At 39.9% G+C, this 27944-nt stretch overlaps 1 protein-coding gene across 2 annotated transcripts in view; it reads left to right on the top strand.

The window, feature by feature from the left end:
• The first annotated feature begins 10202 nt into the window (after positions 1 to 10202).
• NGEF (neuronal guanine nucleotide exchange factor) overlaps positions 10203 to 27944 on the top strand; it is a 257073-nt gene continuing 239331 nt past the window's right edge. The window contains exon 1 of one of the 2 annotated variants that reach the window (XM_073581245.1): positions 10203 to 10350. The gene's annotated coding sequence lies outside the window, so the exon portion shown is untranslated. The remainder of the gene's footprint in view (positions 10351 to 27944) is intronic. The other variant, XM_073581246.1, reaches the window with a different exon arrangement.

Raw genomic sequence — 27944 nt, 5'->3', positions numbered from 1 at the left:
CGCTGGCAGTGAGGGAAGGGGTTTTATAAGCTGATTGTGTGCCTGCGGCCAAAGCATTTCTAATTCCCTCGCTGCAGCGTGCCTAATAGCCAGTGCACAAGTAGCCCGTCTGGTGATTAATTATCCTAGGTGCAGTTCCCTGACTGACCTGAGGGTAAGGGGGCACCGGAGAGCTGGGAGTTCCAAAGTGGGATATACATAAATCCCTGCAGTTTGTGACATATAGCAGAGAGTAATGGGATAACTCCAATAAGCCCCTGTGGTAAATTGTTAGGGCAAGACTAGCTTGCTGTTTTTCATCACATTGTGACAGTGGTGGGATAACTAGGATAAGCCCCCCTGCACATGTGATAGCAGTGTGTGGCCAAAGGTCAACAACCCCTAACCCTGACAGTTCTACATTTAAAGTTGGAATTGGACTCTGTCTCTTTATGTGCCAGATCAAAGGAAGAAGTGTTTCTGCATCTAAGGGAGGACTCTGAGAACCAGGCAAGAGAGACAGTGAGACTGTGTGTATGTGGTGCAGGTGGCCAGGGCGCGCTCAAGCAGACACCTTTGCGGGCCATGACTACGGCGCTGGCTGCAGCTGACAGCAATCTCCCATGATCACGGGAGGTGCGCGGGCGATCACTGCTGGGTGTCAGCTGATTCTCACAGCTGACACCTGGCACCAGGTGCCAGGAGCGGTCATAGACCACTCCCGGAACTTTAATCCCCGAAATACTGAGATCAAACAAGATCGCAGCACTCCGGAAGTCGGCACTGGGCTGACAGCCCCTCTGCCTTTAGATCAGAGACCCCGTGGCGTGACGCGGGGTCTCGATCATTGCCATGGTGACCCCATGTCGTCATGACGACATCCAGGTCACCAGAGCTAAGAAACTTGTTGATCATGCGCAGTGCATGATTAGCAAGTCTCTGTCAGTGCAGCGCTGACAGTTTCTATAGCATGCAGATGCTGCTTCATCTGCATGCTATGGAAGCGATCAGCCTGCAAAAAATGATTGTCCCATAGTGGGACAAAGTAAAAAAGTTTGAAAAAAGTAAAACAAAATGTTAAATAATTGTAAAAATATTTTAAAAAAATCAAAAATAATAATAAAAAAATCAATATATATTCTATCACTAAATATTTGAATGAAAAAAAAAATCTAAACAATAAAAGTACACATATTTGGTATCGCCATTTCCTGACCTATAAAAATGTCCCACTAGTTAACCCCTTTAGTGAACACCATAAAAAAAATGCTCTATCACCATACTGCCAAAGAAAAAGTGGAATAACACGTGATCAAAAAGACGGATATAAATAAACATGGTACCGCTGAAAACGTCATCTTAGCCCCCAAAAAACAAACTGACATATAGCTCCAACAGCACAAAAATTAAAAAGTTATAGCTCTCAGAATAAAGTGATGCAAAATTATTATTTTTTATATAAAATAGATTTTATTGTATAAAAGCGTCAAAACATAAAAAAAGATATAAATAAATGAGGTATTACTGTAATCATACTAACCTGAAGAATAAAACTGCCTTATCAATTTTACCACAGATGGAACGGTATAAACACCCCCCCCCAAAGAAATTCATGAATTGCTGGTTTTTGTTCATTTTGCCTCTCAAAAATCGGAATAGGAAGCGATCATAAAATGTCATGTCTCCGAAAATGGTACCAATAAATCGTCAACTCATCCTGCAAAAAACAAGCCCTCACATGACTGTGGGCCAAAATATGTAAAAATTATAGCTCTCAAAATATGGTGATGCAAAGACTATTTTTTGCAATAAAAAGCGTCTTTTAGTGTGTGACAGCAGCCAAACAAAAACCCGCTATAACGCCTCTTTCACACGTCCTGATATTTCCGATACCGGTAATACTTGCAGCACACATGTGGCATGTGTGTGCCGCATCAGTACCACAAGGACAGGCTCCATGGAAGAAACGTTACAGTAAGTGTTGTTCCCCGGCGCCGGGTGCTGAACACGGCTCTCATCATTCTCCCCTGCACTGCCAGCGATCGGCACGAGCAGGGTAAAATGATGAGAGTTACATTTAAGTAATAAAAGAGACAGCATGCGGCGGATGATGGGACCATTACTCCCATCAGCCTACCCCTGAGCCCAGTGACTGGAGGTTACCTCTATGACTTCACCCTCGGTTACTGACGCTGCGTTCCCAGCTGGACTGAACAGCGTTAACTTCGGTGAGATTCCGCTAGCACCGTTAGCCGTGAGCGCTCACTGTGCTAGCCGGGATCTCTCCGGATCTCATCGCAGCTCTTCCCTGCTGAGAATGGAGCCCAGTGACCGAAAGTAACCTCTATTATGTCACCCCCGGTCTCTGAGACTGCACTCCCAGCAGCTCATTCACCAGTGGTTTTCAGCCAGGATGGTCACATCTTGGCAGCATCCAGGTTGAAAACTAATTATCCCCCGACATGGATTACTGCGTGGGACAGAAGGATGGACAGTTATGGTATAGTGTTGTTTTATTATTTGACTTTTATTACAGGAGATCGAGGACTTCAGTGGAATTAGACAAGTTTGTAAGTACGATTTAATAAAGAATATTAAAGGAGTCTGTGTTCGTAAAATGGGGTAACTTATGGGGGGGTTCTGCTGTTTTGGCACCTCATGGGCTCTATTGCACAATACCTTTTGGGGTCCAGTTTCTTCTATTACCTTTGGGAAAATAAAAAATTGGGGGTGAAATATAATTTTTGTGGGAATAATGTTATTTTTTATTTTTGTGGCTCTACGTTATACATTTCTGTGAAGGGTAATGATTAGTGTTGAGCGATACCATCCGATACCCTAAAATATCGGATCGGATAGTATCGGCCCGATATGAAAAAATTATCGGGTATCGCCGATTCCTGTACCGGAAGTCCCATTCAAGTCTATGGGACTTCTGGTATTGGAATAAGAAAAACCCTTTTCTGTCCTTGTACAGCCTCTCGGGGGTGTGTACGGACCTTCCGGGGGTCTGTGCCGACCTGCCGGGGGTCTGTGCCGACTGCCCGGGGGGCTGTGCCGACTGCCTGGGGGGCTGTACCGGCCTGCCGGGGGGCTGTACTGACTGTCCGGGGGGCTGTGCAGGCTGCAGGGGTCTGTGCCGACTGTCCGGGGGTCTGTGCAGGCTGCAGGGGTCTGTGCAGGATCTTCCGATGGGACTGCAAGTCCCATCGGGCGATGCCTGCTACCATGGCGGTGATTGACACATTAGCCAATGATGGGACAGTAGTAGTCCTATCATCTGGCTAATGTGTTGAATGTAAAAAAAAAAACAAAAAACATACTACATAAATACATACTACATACATACTGCATACATGCTACATACATACTACATATATACCACATGCATGCAACATGCATACTACATATATACCACATATATACTACATGCATGCAACATACATATATACTACATATATACCACATATATACTACATGCAAGCAACATACATATATACAACATATATACTACATGCAACATACATACTACATATATAATACATGCATGCAACATACATACTACATATATACCACATGCATGCAACATACATACTACATGCAACATACATACTACATACATACTACATATATACCACATGCATGCTACATATATACAACATATATACTACATGCATGCAACATGCATACTACATATATACTACATGCATGCAACATACATATATACTACATATATACTACATGCAACATGCATACTACATACATACTACATATATACCACATTCATGCAACATACATACTGTATATACTACATATATACTACATGCAACATGCATACTACATATATACCACATATATACTACATGCATGCAACATACATATATACTACATGCAACATGCATACTACATATATACTACATGCATGCAACATACATACTACATATATACCACATAAATACTACATGCATGCAACATACATACAACATATATACTACATGCATGTAACATATATACAACATATACTACATGCATGCAACATACATATACTGTATACACAACATATATACTACATGCAACATACATACTACTTATATACTACATGCATGCAACATACATACTACATATATACTACATGCATGCAACATACATACTACATGTGGTATATATGTAGTATGCATGTTGCATGCATGTAGTATATATGTATGTTATACATATATACAACATATACATGTTATACATATATACAACATATATACTACATATATACCACATGCATGCAACATGCATACTACATATACCACACATGCAACATACATATATACTACATGCAACATATATACTACATGCAACATACATGCTACATGCATGCAACATACATATATACAACATATATACTACATATATATATACATACTACATATATACCACATGCATGCTCCATATATACTACATGCATGCAACATAATAATAATAATCATCTTTATTTTTGTATAGCGCTAACATATTCCGCAGCGCTTTACAGTTTGCACACATTATCATCACTATCCCTGATGGGGCTCACAATCTAAATTCCCTTTCAGTATGTCTTTGGAGTGTGGGAGGAAACCGGAGTGCCCAGAAGAAACCCACGCAAACACGGGGAGAACATACAAACTCCTTGCAGATGTTGTCCTTGGTGGGATTCGAACCCAGGACCCCAGCGCTGCAAGGCTGCAGCGCTAACCACTGAGCCACCGTGCTGCCCATAACATACATATATACTACATACAATGCATTCATAAATTACATACATATAGACATTCAGTACATATGACAGAGTACATACTCACCATCACTTGTCACTTTGATCCCCGAAGCCATTGTCATCTGTGGAATAAATATTAAAATAACAAACCATCAATATACTTACCCTGGATCCGCAGAAGTCAACAAGTGTCCCACGACGATCTTGCGTGGAGAACAGCAACATCAGCTGATGCTACCGTTCTCTACGGGCTCCAGGAAACCAATGACGGGAGGTAGGTATCCTTCCGCACTGTATTCCTCCGCCACTGTAAAAAAAAAAAAAAGTCCCTAATCTCATTTTATGGCATTGCTGTGTGAGAAATTTCCCATGCAGCTTTTGCCATAAAGTGAGACTAGGGACTTTTTTTTTTACAGTGGTGGAGGAATACAGTGCGGAAGGATACCTACCTCCCGTCATTGGTTTCCTGGAGCCCATAGAGAACGGTAGCATCAGCTGATGCTGCTGTTCTCCACGCAAGATCGTCGTGGGACACTCGTGGATTTCTGTGGATCAGGGGTAAGTATATTGGTGGTTTGTTATTTTAATATTTATTCCACAGATGACAATGGCTTTGGGGATCAAAGTGACAAGTGATGGTAAGTATGTACTCTATGTTATATGTACTGTATGTCTATATGTATGTATTGTATGAATGTATTGTATGTAGTATATATGTATGTTGCATGCATGTAGTATATATGTAGTATGCATGTTGCATGCATGTGGTATATATGTAGTATGTATGTTGCATGCATGTAGTATATATGTATGTTGCATGCATGTAGTATATATGTAGTATATATGTAGTATGCATGTTGCATGCATGTGGTATATATGTAGTATGTATGTAGTATGTATGTTGCATGTAGTATATATGTATGTTGCATGCATGTAGTATATATGTGGTATATATGTAGTATGAATGTTGCATGCATGTAGTATATATGTTGTATGTATGTATGTTGCATGCATGTAGCATATATGTGGTATATATGTAGTATGCCTGTTGCATGCATGTGGTATATATGTAGTATGCATGTTGCATGCATGTGGTATATATGTAGTATGTTGCATGCATGTGGTATGGATGTTGCATGTAGTATATATGTAGTATATATGTATGTTGCATGCATATAGCATATATGTGGTATATATGTAGTATGCATGTTGCATGCATGTGGTATATGTAGTATATATGTAGTATGCATGTCGCATGCATGTGGTATATATGTAGTATATATGTTGCATGCATGTAGTATATATGTATGTTGCATGCATGTAGTATATATGTAGTATATATGTAGTATGCATGTTGCATGCATGTGGTATATATGTAGTATGTATGTAGTATGTATGTTGCATGTAGTATATATGTATGTTGCATGCATGTAGTATATATGTGGTATATATGTAGTATGAATGTTGCATGCATGTAGTATATATGTTGTATGTATGTTGCATGCATGTAGCATATATGTGGTATATATGTAGTATGCCTGTTGCATGCATGTGGTATATATGTAGTATGCATGTTGCATGCATGTGGTATATATGTAGTATGTTGCATGCATGTGGTATGGATGTTGCATGTAGTATATATGTAGTATATATGTATGTTGCATGCATATAGCATATATGTGGTATATATGTAGTATGCATGTTGCATGCATGTGGTATATGTAGTATATATGTAGTATGCATGTCGCATGCATGTGGTATATATGTAGTATATATGTTGCATGCATGTAGTATATATGTGGTATATATGTAGTATGCATGCATGTAGTATATGTAGTATGCATGTTGCATGCATGTGGTATATATGTAGTATGTATGTTGCATGTAGTATATATGTTGTATATATGTAGTATGCATGTTGCATGCATGTAGTATATATGTAGTATATATGTATGTTGCATGCATGTAGTATATATGTAGTATATATGTATGTTGCATGCATGTAGTATATACAGTATGTAGTATGTATGTAGTATGTATGTTGCATGCATGTAGTATATATGTAGTATGTATGTTGCATGTAGTATATATGTTGCATGCATGTAGTATATATGTTGTATATATGTATGTTGCATGCATGTAGTATATATGTTGTATATATGTAGTATGCATGTTGCATGCATGTAGTAGATATGTTGTATATGTATGTTGCATGTATGTAGTATGTATGTTGCATGTAGTATATATGTATGTTGCATGCATGTGGTATATATGTAGTGTGTATGTAGTATATATGTGGTATATGTGTAGTATGCATGTTGCATGCATGTGGTATATATATAGTATGCATGTTGCATGTAGTATATATGTAGTATATATGTATGTTGCATGCATGTAGTATATATGTGGTATATATGTAGTATGCATGTTGCATGCATGTGGTATATATGTAGTATGCATGTTGCATGCATGTGGTATATATGTAGTATGTATGTATGTTGCATGCATGTAGTATATATGTGGTATATATGTAGTATGCATGTTGCATGCATGTGGTATATATGTAGCATGCATGTAGTATATATGTGGTATATATGTAGTATGCATGTTGCATGTAGTATATATGTATGTTGCATGCATGTAGTATATATGTGGTATATATGTAGTATACATGTTGCATGCATGTAGTATATATGTAGTATGTATGTTGCATGAATGTAGCATGTATGTAGTATGTATGTTGCATGTATGTAGCATGTATTTTTTTTTTTTTTACAATCAACACATTAGCCGGATGATGGGACTACTACTGTCACATCATTGGCTAATGTGTCAATCACCGTCATGGTAGCAGGCATCGCCCGATGGGACTTGTAGTCCCATCGGACGATGCCTGCACAGACCCCCGGACAGTCGGCACAGACCACCGGCAGGCCGGCACAGACCCCCGGCAGGCCGGCACAGACCCCCGGCAGGCCGCACAGACCCCCGGCAGGCCGGTACAGACCCCCGGGCAGTCAGCACAGACCCCCCGGAAGGCCCGAACTGACGGCGCATCATGATGCGCACAGACCGCGCATCATGATGACGTCATTTCGGCAGCCAATCACAGCCACAACAGTGGCTCATTGCATTATGGGAACTTCCGATTCCGATATTGAAAAAATATCGGTACTCGGTATCGGAATTCCGATACAGCGAATATCGGCCGATACCTGATATTTGCAGTATCGGAATGCTCAACACTAGTAATGATACACAGCACATGTGTATCTGGAGGTGAAGCCTAGGGGGCACTAGCAGAAATCACAGGTCAGCAAGGGAGTAGGTAGAGCACTGCAAGGAGTCATGCACACCAGACCGGAGCCCAGCAGGACACACGAGGTCGGAGGTAACAATGGGGGCAGAGCCAACCACGCAACGGAACAGGAGCCAGCTGGTTATGATAATGGGGACTTAGTCAAGATTGAGCAGAGGGTCGGAAGCCAGACGGGGTTAATGGGAGCAGAAGTGTGAGACAAGAGAGAAGTCAATAATGAGTCGGGGCGGTCAGAGGCCAGGAGGGAGCACGGTATCCAAAGGGTAGGATGGGAGAATAGTTAGGAGGGAGGACGAGGGTCAGAAACCAGAGACGTCAGAACGGTACAGAAACGGGAGACAGAAAGAGTCAAGGGGCAAACTGGGTCATACACAGATAAACACAAGCATACAGAGGAGCAACGATAGTTAACTGAGTAACCTGGGTCAGCTACACTAGCCGAATACAACGGAAGTATCACCGACACCAGACCCAGGAACACCCAGCATTAAATAGCCACCCCAGAACCAAAGAGCGGCGAACTAGCATTAACTCTGACCTGACCTGGGGGTTCAAAGTGCTCACCACACATCTAGATATGTTCCTCAGGGGGTCTTGTTTCCAAAATTGTGTCACTTGTGGTGGGTTTCCACTGTTTAGGCACATCAGGGGCTCGCCAAACACAACATGTGTCCGATCTTAATTCCAACCAAAAGTAAAACGGCGCTCCTTCCATTCCAAACTCTGCCTTGCGCCCAAACAGTGGTTTACCCCCATATATGAGGTATCAGTATACTCAGAACAAATTACACAACAACTTTTGGGGTCCAATTTCTTCTATTACCCTTGGTAAAATAAAAAATTGGGGATGAAAAGATCATTTTTGTGGAAAAACTATGATTTTTTATTTTTACGGCTCTACGTTATAAACTTCTGTGAAGCACTTGGGGGTTCAAAGTGCTCACTACACATCTAGATAAGTTCAATGGGGGTCTAGTTTCCAAAATGGTGTCACTTGTGGGGGGGCTTTCACTGTTTAAGCACATCAGGGGCTCTCCAAACGTGACATGAAGTGGCATTGAAAAATCAAATAGTGCTCGTTCCTTCTGAGCTTTGCCATGCACTCAAACAGTGGTTTACCTGCACATATGGGGTATCAGCATACTCAGGACAAATTCCACAACTTTTGGGGTCAAATTTCTCTTGGTAGAATAAAAAAAAATTGGATCTGAAGTAATTTTTTTGTGAAAAAAAGTTAAATGTTCATTTTTTTTTTAAACATTCCAAAAATTCCTGTGAAGCACCTGAAGGGTTAATAAACTTCTTGAATGTGGTTTTGGGCACCTTCAGGGGTGCAGTTTTTAGAATAGTGTCACTTTTGTGTATTTTCTATCATGTCGACCCGTCAAAGTGACTTCAAATGTGATGTGGTCCCTTAAAAAAAATGGTGTTGTAAAAATGAGAAATCGCTGTTCAACTTTTAACCCTTATAACTTCCTAGCAAAAACAAATTTTGGTTCCAAAATTGTGCTGATCTAAAGTAAACATGTGGGAAATGTTAGTTATTAAGTATTTTTTGTGACATATCTCTGTGATTTAAGGGCATGAAAATTCAAAGTTGGAAAATTGCAAAGAAATTCCAAAGAAATTTTACAACTATGATGAAGTACAATATGTCATGAGAAAACAATGCTAGAATCACCTGGATCCATGGAAGCGTTCCAGAGTTATTAACTCATAAAGGGACAGTGGTCAGAATTGTAAAAATTGGCCCGGTCATGAACATGCAAACCACCCTTAGGGGTAAAGGGTTTAAGTAGGGGGGAGGGGTCAAGCACAATTCTTACTCAGGAGCCTTTTGCTTTCAGTGTCCGCCCCTGGAGCCATCAATACCTTTTTAGACCCATAAATATTCTGTAAATATTATTACTTCCTATTCCTCATCTCCGTCTTTGTACGTGCAGGGAATTCCATCTACCTATTGCATTACGCGGTTTGTTTGTATGTGTTTTTGTTTTGGTGACTGCTTATATCTGCATATTGTTAGTGCACGGTGACATTCCTTGCTACGAGCGCTGGGAGTGGCTGTGCAAATAGCACAAAAGAATGTGACATTACATTTTGTATATTGCAGGGAGCGGTATGTTTCTAATGTCACCTTTAACCAGACACACTGTCTCTTTAATTTAGCATTTGCCTGTACACAGCCAGTGCACACAAGATACCTGTAGACCTTTGGTACTGCAGGAGAGCGGGATATCATCATACAAAGCCAGGAGCACAGGAGAGACAGCCAGCCCCAGCTGCTGGCCCTCAGACACTGGACAAGGTATTGTTGGGGGGGGGGACTGATCATTATAGCTACATTTTGAGGACACAACCCTGCTGATCTAGGACCAATGTTTTACTGCCACCCAGATACAGGTAGATCCTAGTCCCTCGTCTGGCAGCTGACAATACTCTGTTCACACCAGCACTTTGATCATACTGTACAGGTATTCTAACTGTTAAAAGCACATTGGAGTCACTGTGATGGCGTCAGTGGTGTCTGTACCCCCTGTAATGGATAGTCATAGCTATCCGGCTGTAGAGTCTGGCTGTGATTGGTTATTGTGATGTATAATGCTCGGCTATAATCATTTATATTGAGGTCTAAGGGTGCCCTGAGGAACCCCTACAATTCACTGTGTCAGCCAGGATATTTAGTGATAGGGCTATGGCAATAATCTGAATCTTTGCTGTAGGTGAGGACAGCCAAGCTATGACTGCGCAGTGCTTAAAGGGATGTTCTCAAGTTTAGAATTTGTAGCCAATCCATTGGATAGGGAATAACTTCCTGATCACTGAGGGTCCGACCACCTATCCCGGTGATGAACTTCATGTGACTGTCGCAGTGGTCAATCATGGGCACTGCCACTCCATTAATTCTTAGGGATGTACCAAGGATCATCTGAGCGCAGTGATCAGCTATATTCCTCGGACCTCATTAAGATTGAATGAGGCAGCAGTGCCATGATCAACCATAGCTCTGTTCACATGGGCACAGTTCTTGTGACCGGTGGGGATCTCAGCGGTCTGTCATCCAGTGATCGGTAGATATTCACTATCCTTTCCATAGGGTATAACATAGAGGACAACTTCGAAACTTGAGAGCACCCCTTTAATATTTTCATATTGTCCCTGAATACTCCGATGGTTGTTATTTATGTTGGAAATGAGATGGGTGATGTTTCACGGCATACCTGAATACTGCATTAGGGCTTTATAATTGAACTGAAATTTGTGATTGAATTTTTCTAATGCCATCTTGCTTGGTACTGTAATGATAAACTTGGGTTTATTATTACAGTGTAACTGGGTACCTAGGGTCAATCTAATAATTACTGTGTACTGTATTGGGTTTTCATAATCTTGCTAGATATAATATTGTTGGTTTTTGTAAAGTATATGCTAAGTGCTGTAGTGGGGCCATAATACAACTGATTATGGGATTGATTTAATTATACTGTAGCTTAGTGTTCTGGTGGGATTTGATAATATATCTAGGTATTATTATACTGTGGGTTTTAGTAAAGTAAATTTTGGGTACCGCAGTGGGCTCCTAATGGAAGCGGATATTGTGGTTGGATTTGACAATAAATAAGAACAACTGTAGGTTTCTGTAAAGCTAAAATAGATGCTGCCTACTGTACTATGACTGATACTGATGACAGATGCAAATAGTTAATGGCACTAACTGGATTCTATAGCGAAACTTCTTCAGTCATTGGGAGATGGTGAGAAACCTCTTAGTAAGCGACCAAGACTGCAGGATGACATGGAAAAGGTCAATGCTCTTATGGTCATTTTTTCAGTGCTATCCCTTTTTGAGAAAGGAGTGATATATGATACTGTAGTCTGTAGCTATTTTGTTCATGTGGGAAAAAGAAATCACATTGCCTTTAAAACGGTATTCTCACAGCCTTTTGATTTCTGGGGGTCTCCCATCTGAGAACCTCAATGATGCTGAGAAAAGAGTTAAAGGTATTTTATCAGTTGGATCATACTTCCTAAGCTGTCTGTATGAGTATGAAGGTTATAGGAAGCTGATTAAAATGATACCTTGATATCTGCGGTCCGGTGTCTTATTCCAGAGAAAAACACTTTTTTCTTAATATGTAAATGAGCTCTTAAGATCTATGGGTGGGACACTGATCTCCCTGAGAATCTGCCTCCAGAGTTTATTTTAAAGGAATATTGGCATTACCAGTGTTAAACATGTAATGACTGACAGAACTGCTCTCCTGATCTACATCTCACACTGGTAACGCCCCCTTTCATTTAAAATAAGTTCTGGAGGCAGATTCTCTGGGAGATCTATGTCCCACCCATAGATCTTAACAGAAAAACGTGGATTTCTCTGGAATAAGACATTGGATCACAGATATAAAGGTATAATTTTATTCAGCTTCCCATGACCTACATGCCCATATAGACGGCTTAGGAGGGTTGATCCTTCTGATAGATTCCTTTTAATGGAGCGATGAGTAAAGGTGCACCATTGCTCCATTTATTATCTATGGGACAGCCGAACTCAGCTATATCACGTAGTCCCATAGACAATTTTTGTAGCGGTGCTGCGTGTGCCTGACGGACCTCTGCAGAGCCCCTGTTCTTGAGGTCGGTGAAAGTTTCACTTATCCTGTCAATAAATAAACCTGGTCCCGGTGTGAGAACGTGTCTGAGTATAAGATTAGCTTATGGCTAAGTATTTAGGTTATTGCCTGACACTCCCCGGTTTTACCTGCATGGGTCTATTTATAAGACGGAGCCGCAGAGGTGAGTGACTCATGCTTTGTAAGCGTACACTCCTGCAGTCACATGGTACCTTCGCTCGTACCAAGATGCCTGTGTTATGAATGAACCTAGACATATTTAATTTGGGTGGGTACACAGTATCATCGAGGTGAGGACTGCTTGAAATGTAGCAATGCTTTCCACAGTTCTTTTCGCAAGCGTTTACTAACAGTGTAGTCTGGAAATGTTCAGTCTACAGATCACATTCCATGTGTAATGGTGTAATGATAACAATTACATGTCGTATTAATGCTCTAATATTACATTTTAATTACATTAGTTAGTAATCAAATAACTTGTAAAAAAGTCATCCTTTACCGCATCTAGTTTGGCGAGTGCAATTGCTTTGCAGGGTAGCGGTGTCATAGTACAATTGGAGCAGAGCGGTGTACATTGTACATGCCATAAAGTCAGACCGGGTACAGTCCTCCGTGCTCTTCGTACAAGGCACCAAAGTCCTTGTGTGCAGTGCAATATCCATCAAGGAAGTGGCTGCAATATTATTGCTTTTGCCTTATCCTGACTTTAGGGTACATGTGATCTCTGTCTCTAAAACTTGCCCGTGCTATGAAAATTTTCCCAAATTTTCTCCATATTTTAAACACAAATTACACCATTAAATCAGAGTACAGTGTATGGTTGGAGGCCGGCATGACAATGGGTTGGAGGGAGTGGGGGTGTCTAGGCAGGGAGGTGGGGAGGGGTCCCGCGTTGTTCCGCTCTCAGGGGTTAGAGACAGTCCAACCCATCCTTAAGTACTAGTGTTCCTGGTTGTTGATGAGACATTTCCAGGTCATGGTGTGTTTGGCGGCTGGGAGGTCCTTGAAGTTGGTTCTAAAATAGTCTGGGGGATCCATTAGGATATGGATTCCTCAACTGGAAAAAGATGGGTTTTGATCTTGTGAATTTGAGGGGGGGGGAATTAGGACAAGGGAATGTCGGGTCCCTGGATGTTTCAATGTACAATGGAACCCTTTCTGCTATGGTACTTCCGAGCAAGTGTGGTAATGGCTAGGAGTGATTTTGGTTTATGGTTTCTGTCTTGGTAATCACCAGTCTTTGGGAGCTTCAAGGACCCTACCATTATTATCTATTCTATTATTTCTAAAGACTGTTTTTCGGTGATTACTTTGTATCTCCGTTCATACTGCACCCACACACACAAATGATACACCATTTGAAAGGTAAACTTGCCCCCATCAGCAAGAAAATAGCCAAACAAACCACACATTCACGATTTCATCACAAAATACAGTTTAAACATTAATTTTCATAATCCTGCAGAAAAATGACCTGCAGGTGGCACCACAGTACCCCAAAGCACACTTCCACAAAGCTGCTTACAGACATCACAAACAAATCCAAACATTTGTCTTGGGGGCTTTCCAGCTTGCTGAACTGCTTGCCCAGCCTATTTTAGAAAAATTGGAGGATTGCACACTTCACTGCAGGTGAGGCACATATGCAAACAACATTTGTAAACATGCACTACCTATTGAATTGCACACTTGCTTCGTTCATACTCAACCCACACAAACAAATGATACACTATTTAAAAGGTCAAATTACCTGCAGGTGGCAGCACACTACCCCAAAGCACACGACCACAAAGCTGCTTACAGACATCACAAACAAATCCAAACATTTGCCTTGGGGTCTTTCCAGCTTGCTCAAGTGCTTGCCCAGGCTATTTCAGGCACATTGGAGGATTGCACACTTCACTGCAGGTGAGTCACATATGCAAACACATTTGTATACATGCACTGCTTTTTCACCGATTGCTTCGCCCCCCACACACTATACACCATTTGAAAGGTAAAGTTGCTCCCTTCAGCAAGAAAATAGCCAAACAAACCACACATTCACTATTTTATCACTAAAAACAGTTTAAACATTCATTTTCATAAACCTGCAGAAAGACACAAGGACCTGCAGGTGGCACCTCAACCGGAAGACATTTTTTAGCCTCTACTTATCAAAACAATTTATTGTATTACCAATCTACATATATAAATACCTGTCTGTATTCATCAGCTCATGAAATACATTTACATTTGACCAGCTTGCTTTTTCTAAAATTGCCTGCGCCCCGACTACCAATGTGCGAAAATGTTGCACGGGCCAATCTAGTATTAACTGAATTTACTATTATATGTTTGTTTAAATAAAGGCTGCTGTGTCCAAAATTATCCAAACTACAGTTCCATAGTTTTTATTTGAGAATCACAATGAGGGAGGTTTTGGGGTAAGGGACATACGGGCTGGGTATGTGGTTATCTCACCAGAAGATCGACAATACCAATGTCATGAATGAAGCAGAGGTGCTCATGCCCGACCTCCACTGCATGGATATGAGCCCAATTTTTTGGATCTAAGGGTAATCCCATCAGTTGTCCCCAGTGAACAGTAAGTTATCCTTTATCCTTTTGAAAACAGTCAATCTTCATAAAAACCCCTTTAAGACTTCGTGCTCGTGGCGATATCACTAAAACATGGTGTATGGCTCCGTAATGGACACATGCTGTACCAGCTATTTCACATGGAAGGACACAAAGGTTTTTTTAATTTATTTATGTGGAACCTTTGAGTAAAAATATTGCTGCATGACTTATTGCACTTTTTTCTCAGCATTTCTAAACCAAGTACCCCATACTCAAATAAATTACATCAAAGCACCCTTCCCAAAGCAAAGACAATATATACTGCATGCACCTATTTAAAGCACTTTATAAAAACTGTGATACCAATAAAAGACATGCGGTGTGCCCCTGGGGGTACAAGTCGCATAATTTATGCACCCAATCTCTATAGCATGGTGTAATATAGCATATTTTACTGTAGAGACAAAGGTGTGCACTAGCCCTTAGGGTTGTAAGCAAAAAAGAATATTCTGAGAAGTATAAAAAAAATAAACTAGCTAATGACTAAAATTTGTAGAAAAATGATCAAGTGTATTTCATAATGGTAAGGCTAAATCCAGCTGTCCATAAAACATGGTCCATATAAGGACGGATGTATGGACTGATCGTGGGTCTCTTGACCCTAACTCAAGAGGGTCATATATGCCTCTGAGGATGGGAGACCCATGGCCAGTCCGTTCATCTTTGTCCGTACACGATTCATAATTCACACATGTCTATGTGTATATGTCTTAATACTTTGGTCACACAGCCTGACAGCTGAAAGAATATAGTCTGTGCATAGTAACTGGTAAGACTTAAAAAAAAAAAAAAAAACAACTTTACAGAAAGCAAAGAAAAAGTAGAGAGACTCTGCTTAGAGTCATGAAACAGAGAAACGGATCGGGCTCGTGAAATCCCTTTAGTCAGAGTGATTACAGTCAGTTAGTTGAAAGCAGTGCGGTTTCTTTTTGATCCTGGAATTTTTCACTGATGCTGGTTACTTCTCTATATGCTTAGAGTGTTACACATGGATGTGATTGTTTATGATGTGGATGTGACAGTGTATGACTGTGTATAATGTGGATGTGACAGTGTATGATATGCAGGTGACAGTGTATGATGTGGATGTGACCGTGTATGACTGTGTATAATGTGGATGTGACAGTGTATGATATGCAGGTGACAGTGTATGATGTGGATGTGACCGTGTATGATATGCTGGTGACTGTTTATAATGTGGATGTGACCGTGTATAATGTGCATGTAATAGTGACCGTGAATGATATGCAGTGATAGTGTATTATGTGGATGTCACCATGTATGACTGTGTATAATGTGGATGTGACAGTGTATGATGTGGATGTAATAGTGACCGTGAATGAAATGCAGTGATAGTGTATTATGTGGATGTGACCATGTATGACTGTGTATAATGTGGATGTGACTGTATATGACTGTTTTATGTGGATGTGACAATGTATGATGTAGATGTGACCATATATGACTTAGTTTGATGTGGATGTGACTGTGTATGATGTGTATGTGCTTGTGCATGGGGTGTGTGAGTGTGAACGAAATGCATAAGTCCATATATAATGTTTACGTGACCCTGTATGATATGGATGTGCCTGTGTATACCACTGTGTATGATATGGATGTTCTTATGTATATGACTATGTATGATGTGGATGTTCTTGTGTATGTTGTATATGTGATTGTGGATGATGTGTATGATATTAAATGATTGTCACTTTGCATGGTATGTTCATGGTTGTGTATGATGTGGACATGAATGTGTATGAAGTATAGTTCACTGTCTATGGAGTCACTGTGTATGATGTAGATGTGCGCTTATGATGTGGATTATTGCACTGTAATATAAGTATTCTATATTTTACTGTCAGAATCCATAAATAAATTGCAGCTGTTGCTTAATTTCTCTAATTAGTATGATCTGTTCACATGAACCGTGTTCACAATCGAGTGCTTTCTAAATGTTTCTCCATGAGTGGAGGTGGAGAAAATTGCAGCGGACACTACAATGGTCTGATTCTGAGAAGAGTCTCCTCCATTCAAACTCTGTAGTCTGTGAAAAATGGCAGAAAAGTCACAAAACTGATTCAGTTACAATGATAAATTGTCCGTTTAGCATCACTGCTGAAACACACGAGTTTTATATAATTTATCTGAACACAGATTTATAATAGGAAATACAGTTATTAGAATTTTAATCCAGTTGTTTGGAATTTATTTTAGTGGTTTTCAATAAACTACAGTAGAGATAGAAAGATTGATGGATTGATGGATGGATGGCTAGATAGATAGACATTGCCATTCTAAGAAGTACATTGCCATGCACTTCCCAGGTCAATACGATTAGTCCCCAATCCCCACAATTTTAAGCGTGTCCTGAAAACGCATTTATTCAGACTGGCCTATCGCCTCAACACATTAACCTAACCTATCCCTGTGTGGCAGAGCCAAAAGTTTTACCATAACCAGGTTCCCAGCATCATGTTCCCACATGCTTTATGCATCCATTAGCCCTCTGTGTCTGTACTGTTACACACTTAACATTATGGCTGGTCCATACAATCAGGAAAACTGTTATCACCCACCTTTCGTGTCTCCCTCTTTCCTCATAGACTGTAAGCTTGCGAGCAGGGCCCTCTTTCCTCTTGGTATTTGCTATAATCTACTGTATGTGATTATTGTTATGCTGTAATGTCTATTGTCTGTACAAATCCCCTCTGAAATGTAAAGTGCTGCGGAATATGTCGGCGCTATAAAAATAAAATGTATTATTATTATTATTATTATTGCCAGTGTTGGCCATACAAAGGAATTATAAAGACGTGCAGGTGATATTGGGCCATAGGTGACACTTGTTCCGTTACTTGAAGGATTAATTGGTTGGTAAGTGATGGTGGAGACCTCCTTATCTACCAGGTAATATTGGTCCTCCGGCAATGGTGCAATTGTCCCCTTTGCCCTTACGATAATTCATCTTTGTTAGTCCTTATTCTGGCTCATCCTTTATATTGTAAGGACTCAGGAGTTTTCTCACTTTTACTCTATAATATACCGCATAAAGGAATTGCATGAAGGTCAGAATCATTCCCTTTGTGGTTCAGTCTTAATCCTGGAGGGAAAGCATGTTTGTAAATTTCCAAATTTTCAATTTTTCAAATCAATTAATTGACGTAGGCTGTAATCTCTGGACAGTGTAGAGAAATGACCGGGGCAGTGGTGTACTTACCCCACCATAAGAAACATTTCTAGTAATATTTTTATCATTTAAATTTTTTTTGTATGGATGTAGATATGAAAAACAAAGATGCAAACAGGGTTTATATAGCATACGTATAACAATAGATAACAAATGCATGAGATGAAAAAGAAATTGAAGAAAAAGTATAAGAAACATAATGGAGAAACAGACTGGTGAGAGGGAGAAAGGTCCCTGCCCAAGAAGGTTAACAATTAGAGTTGAGCGATACCGTCCGATACTTCAAAATATCGGATCGGAATGGATCGGCCGATCTTTAAAAAAAGTATCGGTATCGCCGATGCCGATACCGGAAGTCCCATTCAAGTCTATGAGACTTCCGGTATCGGAATTGGAAAAACCCTTTCCTGCCCTTGTACAGCCTCTCGGGGGTCTGTACGGGCCTTCCGGGGGTCTGTGCCGGCCTGCCGGGGGTCTGTGCCGGCCTGCCGGTGGGCTGTGCGGACTGCCCGGGGTCTGTGCACCCTGTGGGGGTCTGTACCGGCCTGCCGGGGGGCTGTGCCGGCCTGCCGGGGGGCTGTGCTGATGTCCGGGGGTCTGTGCAGGCATCGTCCGATGGGACTACAAGTCCCATCGGGCGATGCCTGCTACCATGACAGTGATTGACACATTAGCCAATGATGGGACAGTAGTAGTCCCATCATCCGGCTAATGTGTTAAATGTAAAAAAAAAAAAAAATACTACATACATACATACTACATGCATGCTACATACATACTACATGCTACATACATAGTACATATATACTACATGCATGCTACATACATACTACATGCTACATACATACTACATACTACATATATACTACATGTATGCTACATACATGCTACATGCTACATACATACTACATACATGCTACATACATACTACATATATACTACATGCATGCTACATACATGCTACATGCTACATACATACTACATACATACTACATACATACTACATACATGCATCATACATACTACATGCTACATACATACTACATACTACATATATGCATCATACATACTACATGCTACATACATACTACATATATCCTACATGCATGCTACATACATACTGCATGCATGCTACATACATACTACATGCATGCTACATACATACTACATGCATGCTACATACATACTACATACATGCTACATACATACTACATACATACTACATGCATGCTACATACATACTACATGCTACATATATACTACATATATACTACATGCATGCTACATACATACTACATGCTACATACATACTACATACATACTACATGCATGCTACATACATACTACATACATACTACATGCATGCTACATACATACTACATACATACTACATGCATGCTACATACATACTACATGCTACATACATAGTACATATATACTACATGCATGCTACATACATACTACATGCTACATACATACTACATACTACATATATACTACATGCATGCTACATACATGCTACATACATACTACATACATACTACATACATACTACATACATGCATCATACATACTACATGCTACATACATACTACATATATGCTACATGCATGCTACATGCATGCTACATACATGCTACATACATACTACATACATACTACATGCATGCTACATACATACTACATGCTACATATATACTACATACATACAACATATATACTACATGCATGCTACATACATACTACATGCTACATACATACTACATACATACTACATGCATGCTACATACATGCTACATATATACTACATGCATGCTACATACATACTACATACTACATACATACTACATGCATGCTACATACATACTACATGCTACATATATACTACATACATACAACATATATACTACATGCATGCTACATACATACTACATGCTACATACATACTACATGCATGCTACATACATACTACATGCATGCTACATACATACTACATGCTACATATATACTACATACATACTACATATATACTACATGCATGCTACATACATACTACATACTACATACATACTACATGCATGCTACATACATACTACATACATACTACATGCTTGCTACATACATACTACATGCTACATATATACTACATACATACTACATACATACTACATATATACTATATATACTACATGCATGCTACATACATACTACATGCTACATGCATGCTACATACATACTACATGCTACATGCATGCTACATACATACTACATGCATGCTACATACATACTACATGCTACATACATACTACATACATACTACATGAATGCTACATACAATACATTCATACAATACATACATAGACATACAGTACATATAACGTAGAGTAACATACTTACCAATACTTGTCACATTGTTCCCCGAAGCCATTGTCGTCTATGGCTTCGGGATAAATATTAACATAACAAACCACAAAAATACTCACCCATGATCCGAAGCAGTCCACGAGTGTAAGTCCCTAGTCTCAGTATGATGCATATATGTAGTATGTAGTATGTATGTAGCATGTAGTATGTATGATGCATATATGTAGTATGTATGTAGTATGTATGTAGCATGTAGTATGTATGTAGTATGTATGTAGCATGTAGCATGTATGTAGCATGCATGTAGTATATATGTAGTATGTATGTAGTATGTATGTAGCATGTAGCATGTATGTAGCATGCATGTAGTATATATGTAGCATGTAGTATGTATGTAGCATGCATGTAGTATGTATGTAGTATGTATGTAGCATGTAGTATGTATGTAGCATGTAGTATGTATGTAGTATGTATGTAGCATGTATGTAGCATGCAGTATGTATGTAGCATGCATGTAGTATGTATGTAGTATGTATGTAGCATGCATGTAGTATATATGTAGTATGTAGCATGCATGTAGTATATATGTGGTATGTATGTAGCATGTAGTATGTATGTAGCATGCATGTAGTATGTATGTAGTATGTATGTAGCATGTAGTATGTATGTAGCATGTAGTATGTATGTAGCATGTAGTATGTATGTAGCATGTAGTATGTATGTAGTATATATGTGGTATGCATGTAGTATGTATGTAGTATATATGTGGTATGTATGTAGCATGCATGTAGTATGTATGTAGTATGTATGTAGCATGTAGTATGTATGTAGTATGTATGTAGCATGTATGTAGCATGTAGTATGTATGTAGCATGCATGTAGTATGTATGTAGTATGTATGTAGCATGCATGTAGTATATATGTAGCATGTATGTAGCATGCATGTAGTATGTATGTAGTATGTATGTAGCATGTAGTATGTATGTAGCATGCATGTAGTATATATGTAGTATGTATGTAGTATATATGTAGCATGTAGTATTATGTAGTATGTATGTAGCATGCATGTAGTATGTAGTATGTATGTAGCATGTAGCATGCATGTAGTATGTATGTAGCATGTAGTATGTATGTAGCATGCATGTAGTATGTATGTAGCATGTATGTAGTATGCATGTAGCATGCATGTAGCATGTATGTAGCATGCATGCAGTATGTATGTAGCATGTAGTATATATGTAGTATGTATGTAGCATGTAGTATGTATGATGCATATATGTAGTATGTAGTATGTATGTAGCATGTAGTATGTATGATGCATATATGTAGTATGTATGTAGTATGTATGTAGCATGTAGTATGTATGTAGTATGTATGTAGCATGTAGCATGTATGTAGCATGCATGTAGTATATATGTAGTATGTATGTAGTATGTATGTAGCATGTAGCATGTATGTAGCATGCATGTAGTATATATGTAGCATGTAGTATGTATGTAGCATGCATGTAGTATGTATGTAGTATGTATGTAGCATGTAGTATGTATGTAGCATGTAGTATGTATGTAGTATGTATGTAGCATGTATGTAGCATGCAGTATGTATGTAGCATGCATGTAGTATGTATGTAGTATGTATGTAGCATGCATGTAGTATATATGTAGTATGTATGTAGCATGCATGTAGTATATATGTGGTATGTATGTAGCATGTAGTATGTATGTAGCATGCATGTAGTATGTATGTAGTATGTATGTAGCATGTAGTATGTATGTAGCATGTAGTATGTATGTAGCATGTAGTATGTATGTAGCATGTAGTATGTATGTAGCATGTAGTATGTATGTAGCATGTAGTATGTATGTAGTATATATGTGGTATGTATGTAGCATGCATGTGGTATGTATGTAGTATGTATGAAGCATGTAGTATGTATGTAGTATGTATGTAGCATGTAGTATGTATGTAGTATGTATGTAGCATGTATGTAGCATGTAGTATGTATGTAGCATGCATGTAGTATGTATGTAGTATGTATGTAGCATGCATGTAGTATATATGTAGCATGTATGTAGCATGCATGTAGTATATATGTGGTATGTATGTAGCATGTAGTATGTATGTAGTATGTATGTAGCATGTATGTAGCATGTATGTAGCATGTATGTAGCATGTATGTAGCATGTATGTAGCATGTAGTATGTATGTAGCATGCATGTAGTATATACGTGGTATGTATGTAGCATGTAGTATGTATGTAGCATGCATGTAGTATGTATGTAGTATGTATGTAGTATTTTTTTTTTTTTTAAACATTTAACACATTAGCCGGATGATGGGACTACTACAGTCCCATCATTGGCTAATGTGTCAATCACTGTCATGGTAGCAGGCATCACCCGATGGGACTTGTAGTCCCATCGGGCGATGCCTGCACAGACCCCCGGACATCAGCACAGCCCCCCGGCAGGCCGGTACAGACCCCCACAGGGTGCCCAGACCACCTGCAGGCCGGCACAGTCCCCCGGCAGGCCGGTACAGACCCCGGGCAGTCCACACAGCCCCCCGGCAGGCCGGCAGAGACCCCCGGAAGGCCCGAAATGACGGCGCATCATGATGCGCACACACCGCGCATCATGATGACGTCATTTCGGCTGTCAATCAACTTTGAACTTCCGATTCCGATGCCCGATATTGAAAAAATATCGGATGTCGGTATCGGAATTCCGATACAGCAAGTATCGGCCGATACCCGATACTTGCGGTATCGGAATGCTCAACACTATTAACAATCTACAAGCGAAGGTGGAAGGAGACAGTAGGTTTTTCCACATATGTTGCAGCTCTACCAATCAGAAATGTCTAATTAAATATTCAATGTTTTAAAAGTGCTTTTTATATCTAGACCCCCTATTAAACCCTTTTAGGATATATGAACATCATGCAGGGGTTGGCTTTACTTGGGACTTCTGTATGAGCCAAAAAAAGAGAGATGCTAACAAGCAGTGATTCTCGATATGATGGTCTCTTATCAATCATGTAGTACATCTCAATGGCCGCCACAGAATATTACACTTTAACAGGCTCCATTTATATGATTCTTAGCATAGTTTTAGGAACATTCTCTTTTCCTAATCATTTTTTTTTAACTTTAGTTTATGTACGTGATTAGGGGGCCACCACCTTCTCTGAGCTGCTGACAGTTCAGAAATTTGCTTTAAAGAAGCATAGAACCTATGTACTGGAAATTTTACCAACTTTTATGGTAAAGTGTTATAAGAATGCTCTGTGATCTGCGCAGAGGTTATTGTGCAGGGAGGAGGAGGAGATAAACTGTAATCTTCACCTATTAGATTAGCAATGATGGATAAAGTGGTATCCACTTACAGAACTTTTGGCTTTCATTGTAATACTGCATGTGATATAATCTATAAAGAACATGGAGTCCTAAGCCTATTGTGAAGATCAGTAATCATCAGTGGTATAACTTAAATTTTAAGATTTTTGTAATAAACACAGTGACTTTGAAAATAAAAGTTCTTAACAAATATTTACTATAAGAATGTAATTTTAGCAATAGGTCTACAATGGGTCAGTTGACACATTTATCTTATGGTTTATTAAGCATTGTAGCTGATTCCTTATGTAGGCTGTAATGCAAAAGTTGACCTTACAGTGGTCACATCTACTACTTTGGAAGTGCAGTAAAGTTATCCACAATGATGATCAGGGATAAATAATGAACAGTCAGACAATATAATAATAACGACTTCTAGAGACAGATTAAACTTTGCACTGATAACTTGATAGGGAAATCACATGAATAACTGAACCCAAAGGGAATGACTCCTTGGATTGAGTATGAATTAATGTATTACATCATGGAAACCTTGATGTACATGTCAATAACAGTGCAGTCACAAGATTTGCGCTAATATCTGTTATTACTGAAGATTTTCAACTTGAAATATTCAACATTTGTGAAATACTGTACTGGAACGTTGATGGTAAGGGTGAATTATTTGTGGAAACATGACAATTCTTAATAGGGCTTCCATGGACAGATTTTGTTCAAACTTTCGCCCCTATACAGAAATCTGTATTTATAATAGGGACTTACAATGTGCTGCATACACGAAATAGCTGCTAGTGGGTGAAGCTGGTATGGAAAGAAGCCATGTTAAAACCAAAGAGTGCACCTACTAGACAAAATCAAAAAGTGGGGACATAGGAAGGATAGCTGAGGTCAGAATCCAGGAGGACGGAGTCAGAATCATCAGGAAAGCAAATGGTTAAGACAGACAGTCCAGGGTCATCAACAGGTATCAGCAGCCAGTTCACCTGCACAGAGGCCCATAGAGGATCGGGACCCAGTCACATGTTTTTTAGGACACTCCTCAGTATCCTGTGATTTCTTTGCATGGTACATTTTACTCCTACAATTCAAGACATTGAACCCCAACATCTGATTGTGCTCAATAGATTTCTTGATATTTTGTTAGTAATTTGCTTTTCTTGGAGTCTGTGCTTTCCCAGGATTCTAACTCACAACCTGCAGCATAGCAGGCAGAAGCTTTTGTAGTAAGCCATTAATGCTGAAGGCAATAAAATCTCGCACAAGTTAAAATAAAAATTCTGAAAAAAGACATTTGGTTGTAAACGTGACATCTTGTTAAACAAAATAAAGAATCTAAATCACATGGTAGCTAACTGAGAACAGCAAAATTATGATACCTCCTGTCATATAACATGGCCAAATTAGCACACACTGCGTGCAACAAAATCATATATAGAGGTTATTATCAGAACCCTAAGAGGGGCAAAGGATAGCCACACAAATCAAAGGAAAATAGATAATACAAACACAACCAAAAAGTCCACTTATAATTCTTGGGGTAAAATAACTGTCAATTTGTTTCCTAGAAAATGGCAATTACAATAATCACATGTTTATAATATAGAATTTTTTAAAATAAGTTTCACAAAAGGTATATAACCTGGTCATATTTGATATACTTGTAATACTGCAAACAGATTTTTTATAATTTATAGTGACCGGTAAATGGAGTAAAAAAAAATAACTTGATTCTTTTTTTCTTTCTCCATTAAAACCATAAAAAGCTAATACAAATGTAAAGCTTGCATAGAGTTTTGGCAAAATGGCATATAAATAAACTACAGCTCATTTCATCAAAAAGCAAGACCTCATAGTGAAGCTTATATAAAGAGAACATTGTGGCTCTTCCAACTATGAAGAGGGTTTGCATACATATAACATAGATATTGTTAGGAACGGCCAAACACACTAAATAAAAATATAAATAAAGTGTGTTCGCCGCTCGGGGTCCACCGTGCGGTGGATGGAAAAACCGCAGCTAGGTGATAACAGAGCAATATGGCGGTAGTGTGCACAGTGTTTGACGTCACCCAGGTGCACAGAGCAATCTCTGTTGAATCACAGAGCTGCCACAGAAAGAGAAAACACAATAAGGCTGAGCCTGTTAGTGTCACAGGTACTCAGAGTAACACACACGGTAATGCGGTCACAGGAGTAGACCAAGATGGCGGCACTATGTCCGTCTAGACCTACCGTAGGTAATCGTGTGTAGAACGTCACAACCACGAACGCACAAATAGGCTGCAACTGCAGCGCGGCGTGGACAGTGCCGCAGAGTGACCCACACACAGTCATAATATCCAAGGATAGGGGTTTCAAATGAGTCATTCACCAGATCATGCATCCATCTACATACACACAGCAGCAAGTATGACTATACTAGCGCATGACGGAACAGCCATGCGTGCTTTTTATAGCAAACGGGTCCTTCCGGAAGTCTCCAGATCTCTGAGCTGAGCCAATGGAATCTGGACCTGAGCACCTGACTCCCGAACTCCAATGGGAGATCGTCCCATGAGCATGCTCAGAGGATGGAACGAAGGAATTAACCTCTGGAGAGAGTCGCTGCAAAGCAATCTCCTCTGCAATCTCCTCTGCAGTAGACAAAGAGCAGGAGACTGCAGAATGTGAGGGTCTTGATTCCTGCATAGCAAGGGCAGAAATCTGACTCCTAACAGATATTAAATACAAGTTTAATAAAAAAATAAAAACTAACAGTAATAGACTGGTACAGAGGAAGAGATTATCTTGACCTCACAGGCTTACAATTTACAAGGCATTAGGGAAGGAGACAGTTGGTTCAGGGGATGGAACTTCTCCGGTGGTGGTGAGACGGCAGTGAGGTTAATGCAGACTGTGGGATAAGATGAAAAGATGAGTTTTCTGGTTGCATCTGAAGGTTTCAGCTGTGAAATCTGATGTGCTGAGAGTGAGTTCTGGAGGATGGGGGATGCTTTGTAAAAATTCTGACATGGTTTTGTGAGGACAACGTATAAGGGTGGAGAAGAGAAGGAGATCTTATGAAGACTGGAGATTACCATGAAGAGTTGTTTGGAGATGTATTAGGAAGATAAGTTTTGGACAGCCTTGTAGATCATGGTTAATATTTTAAACTGCATTCGCTTGATAGTTGGAAGCCAGTTTGTATTGCCCAGTAATGCTGACATTCCCACCAACTCCACTGCCAGTGCTGACCATAGAGTAGTCCTAGAGCGGGGCCAGGTATTTATGCAATAATTGTGATGACACCTATGGTGTCACTGGCGCTGCCTAGGGGGCGCTATCATGGGTCACATGAATGAGCGCAGGGAGTGCAGTTAGAAGACATGCAGTGCGCAAATGTGGTGCCCCTGAGGCTCAGTCGCCACAGAGGTACTGCACCTTCTCCTAAGGTGTAGTGCCCCACCATCCAGGTAAGGTGGTAACTCCTCTCCACGCTCCAACACCTGTACCCCACACACACAGGGTAGTTCTGCACAGCCACAAGCGGCTCTGTACTTAGAGAGTAGCAGAGCACCTTTGGTGGTTCCCTGCTTGGAAAACTGGATGTGCTGGGAGGTGGGTGGAGTTAAGGCATATAAAAGAGTGGGAAAGTGTAGGATTACAGGTCAGTCCTTCTGAGTCAGATAGAAGGTCGGCGGAGTAGTAGGACACTTCGGGAGGAGTGAGGATCCCTGGAAGAAGGGATGCAGGAAG

The sequence above is a fragment of the Dendrobates tinctorius genome, unplaced genomic scaffold (assembly GCF_039654945.1).
Source record: "Dendrobates tinctorius isolate UK_male_01 unplaced genomic scaffold, ASM3965494v1 ptg000069l, whole genome shotgun sequence".
NCBI lineage: Eukaryota > Metazoa > Chordata > Amphibia > Anura > Dendrobatidae > Dendrobates > Dendrobates tinctorius.
This window is presented reverse-complemented; position numbering and strand designations above follow the sequence as displayed.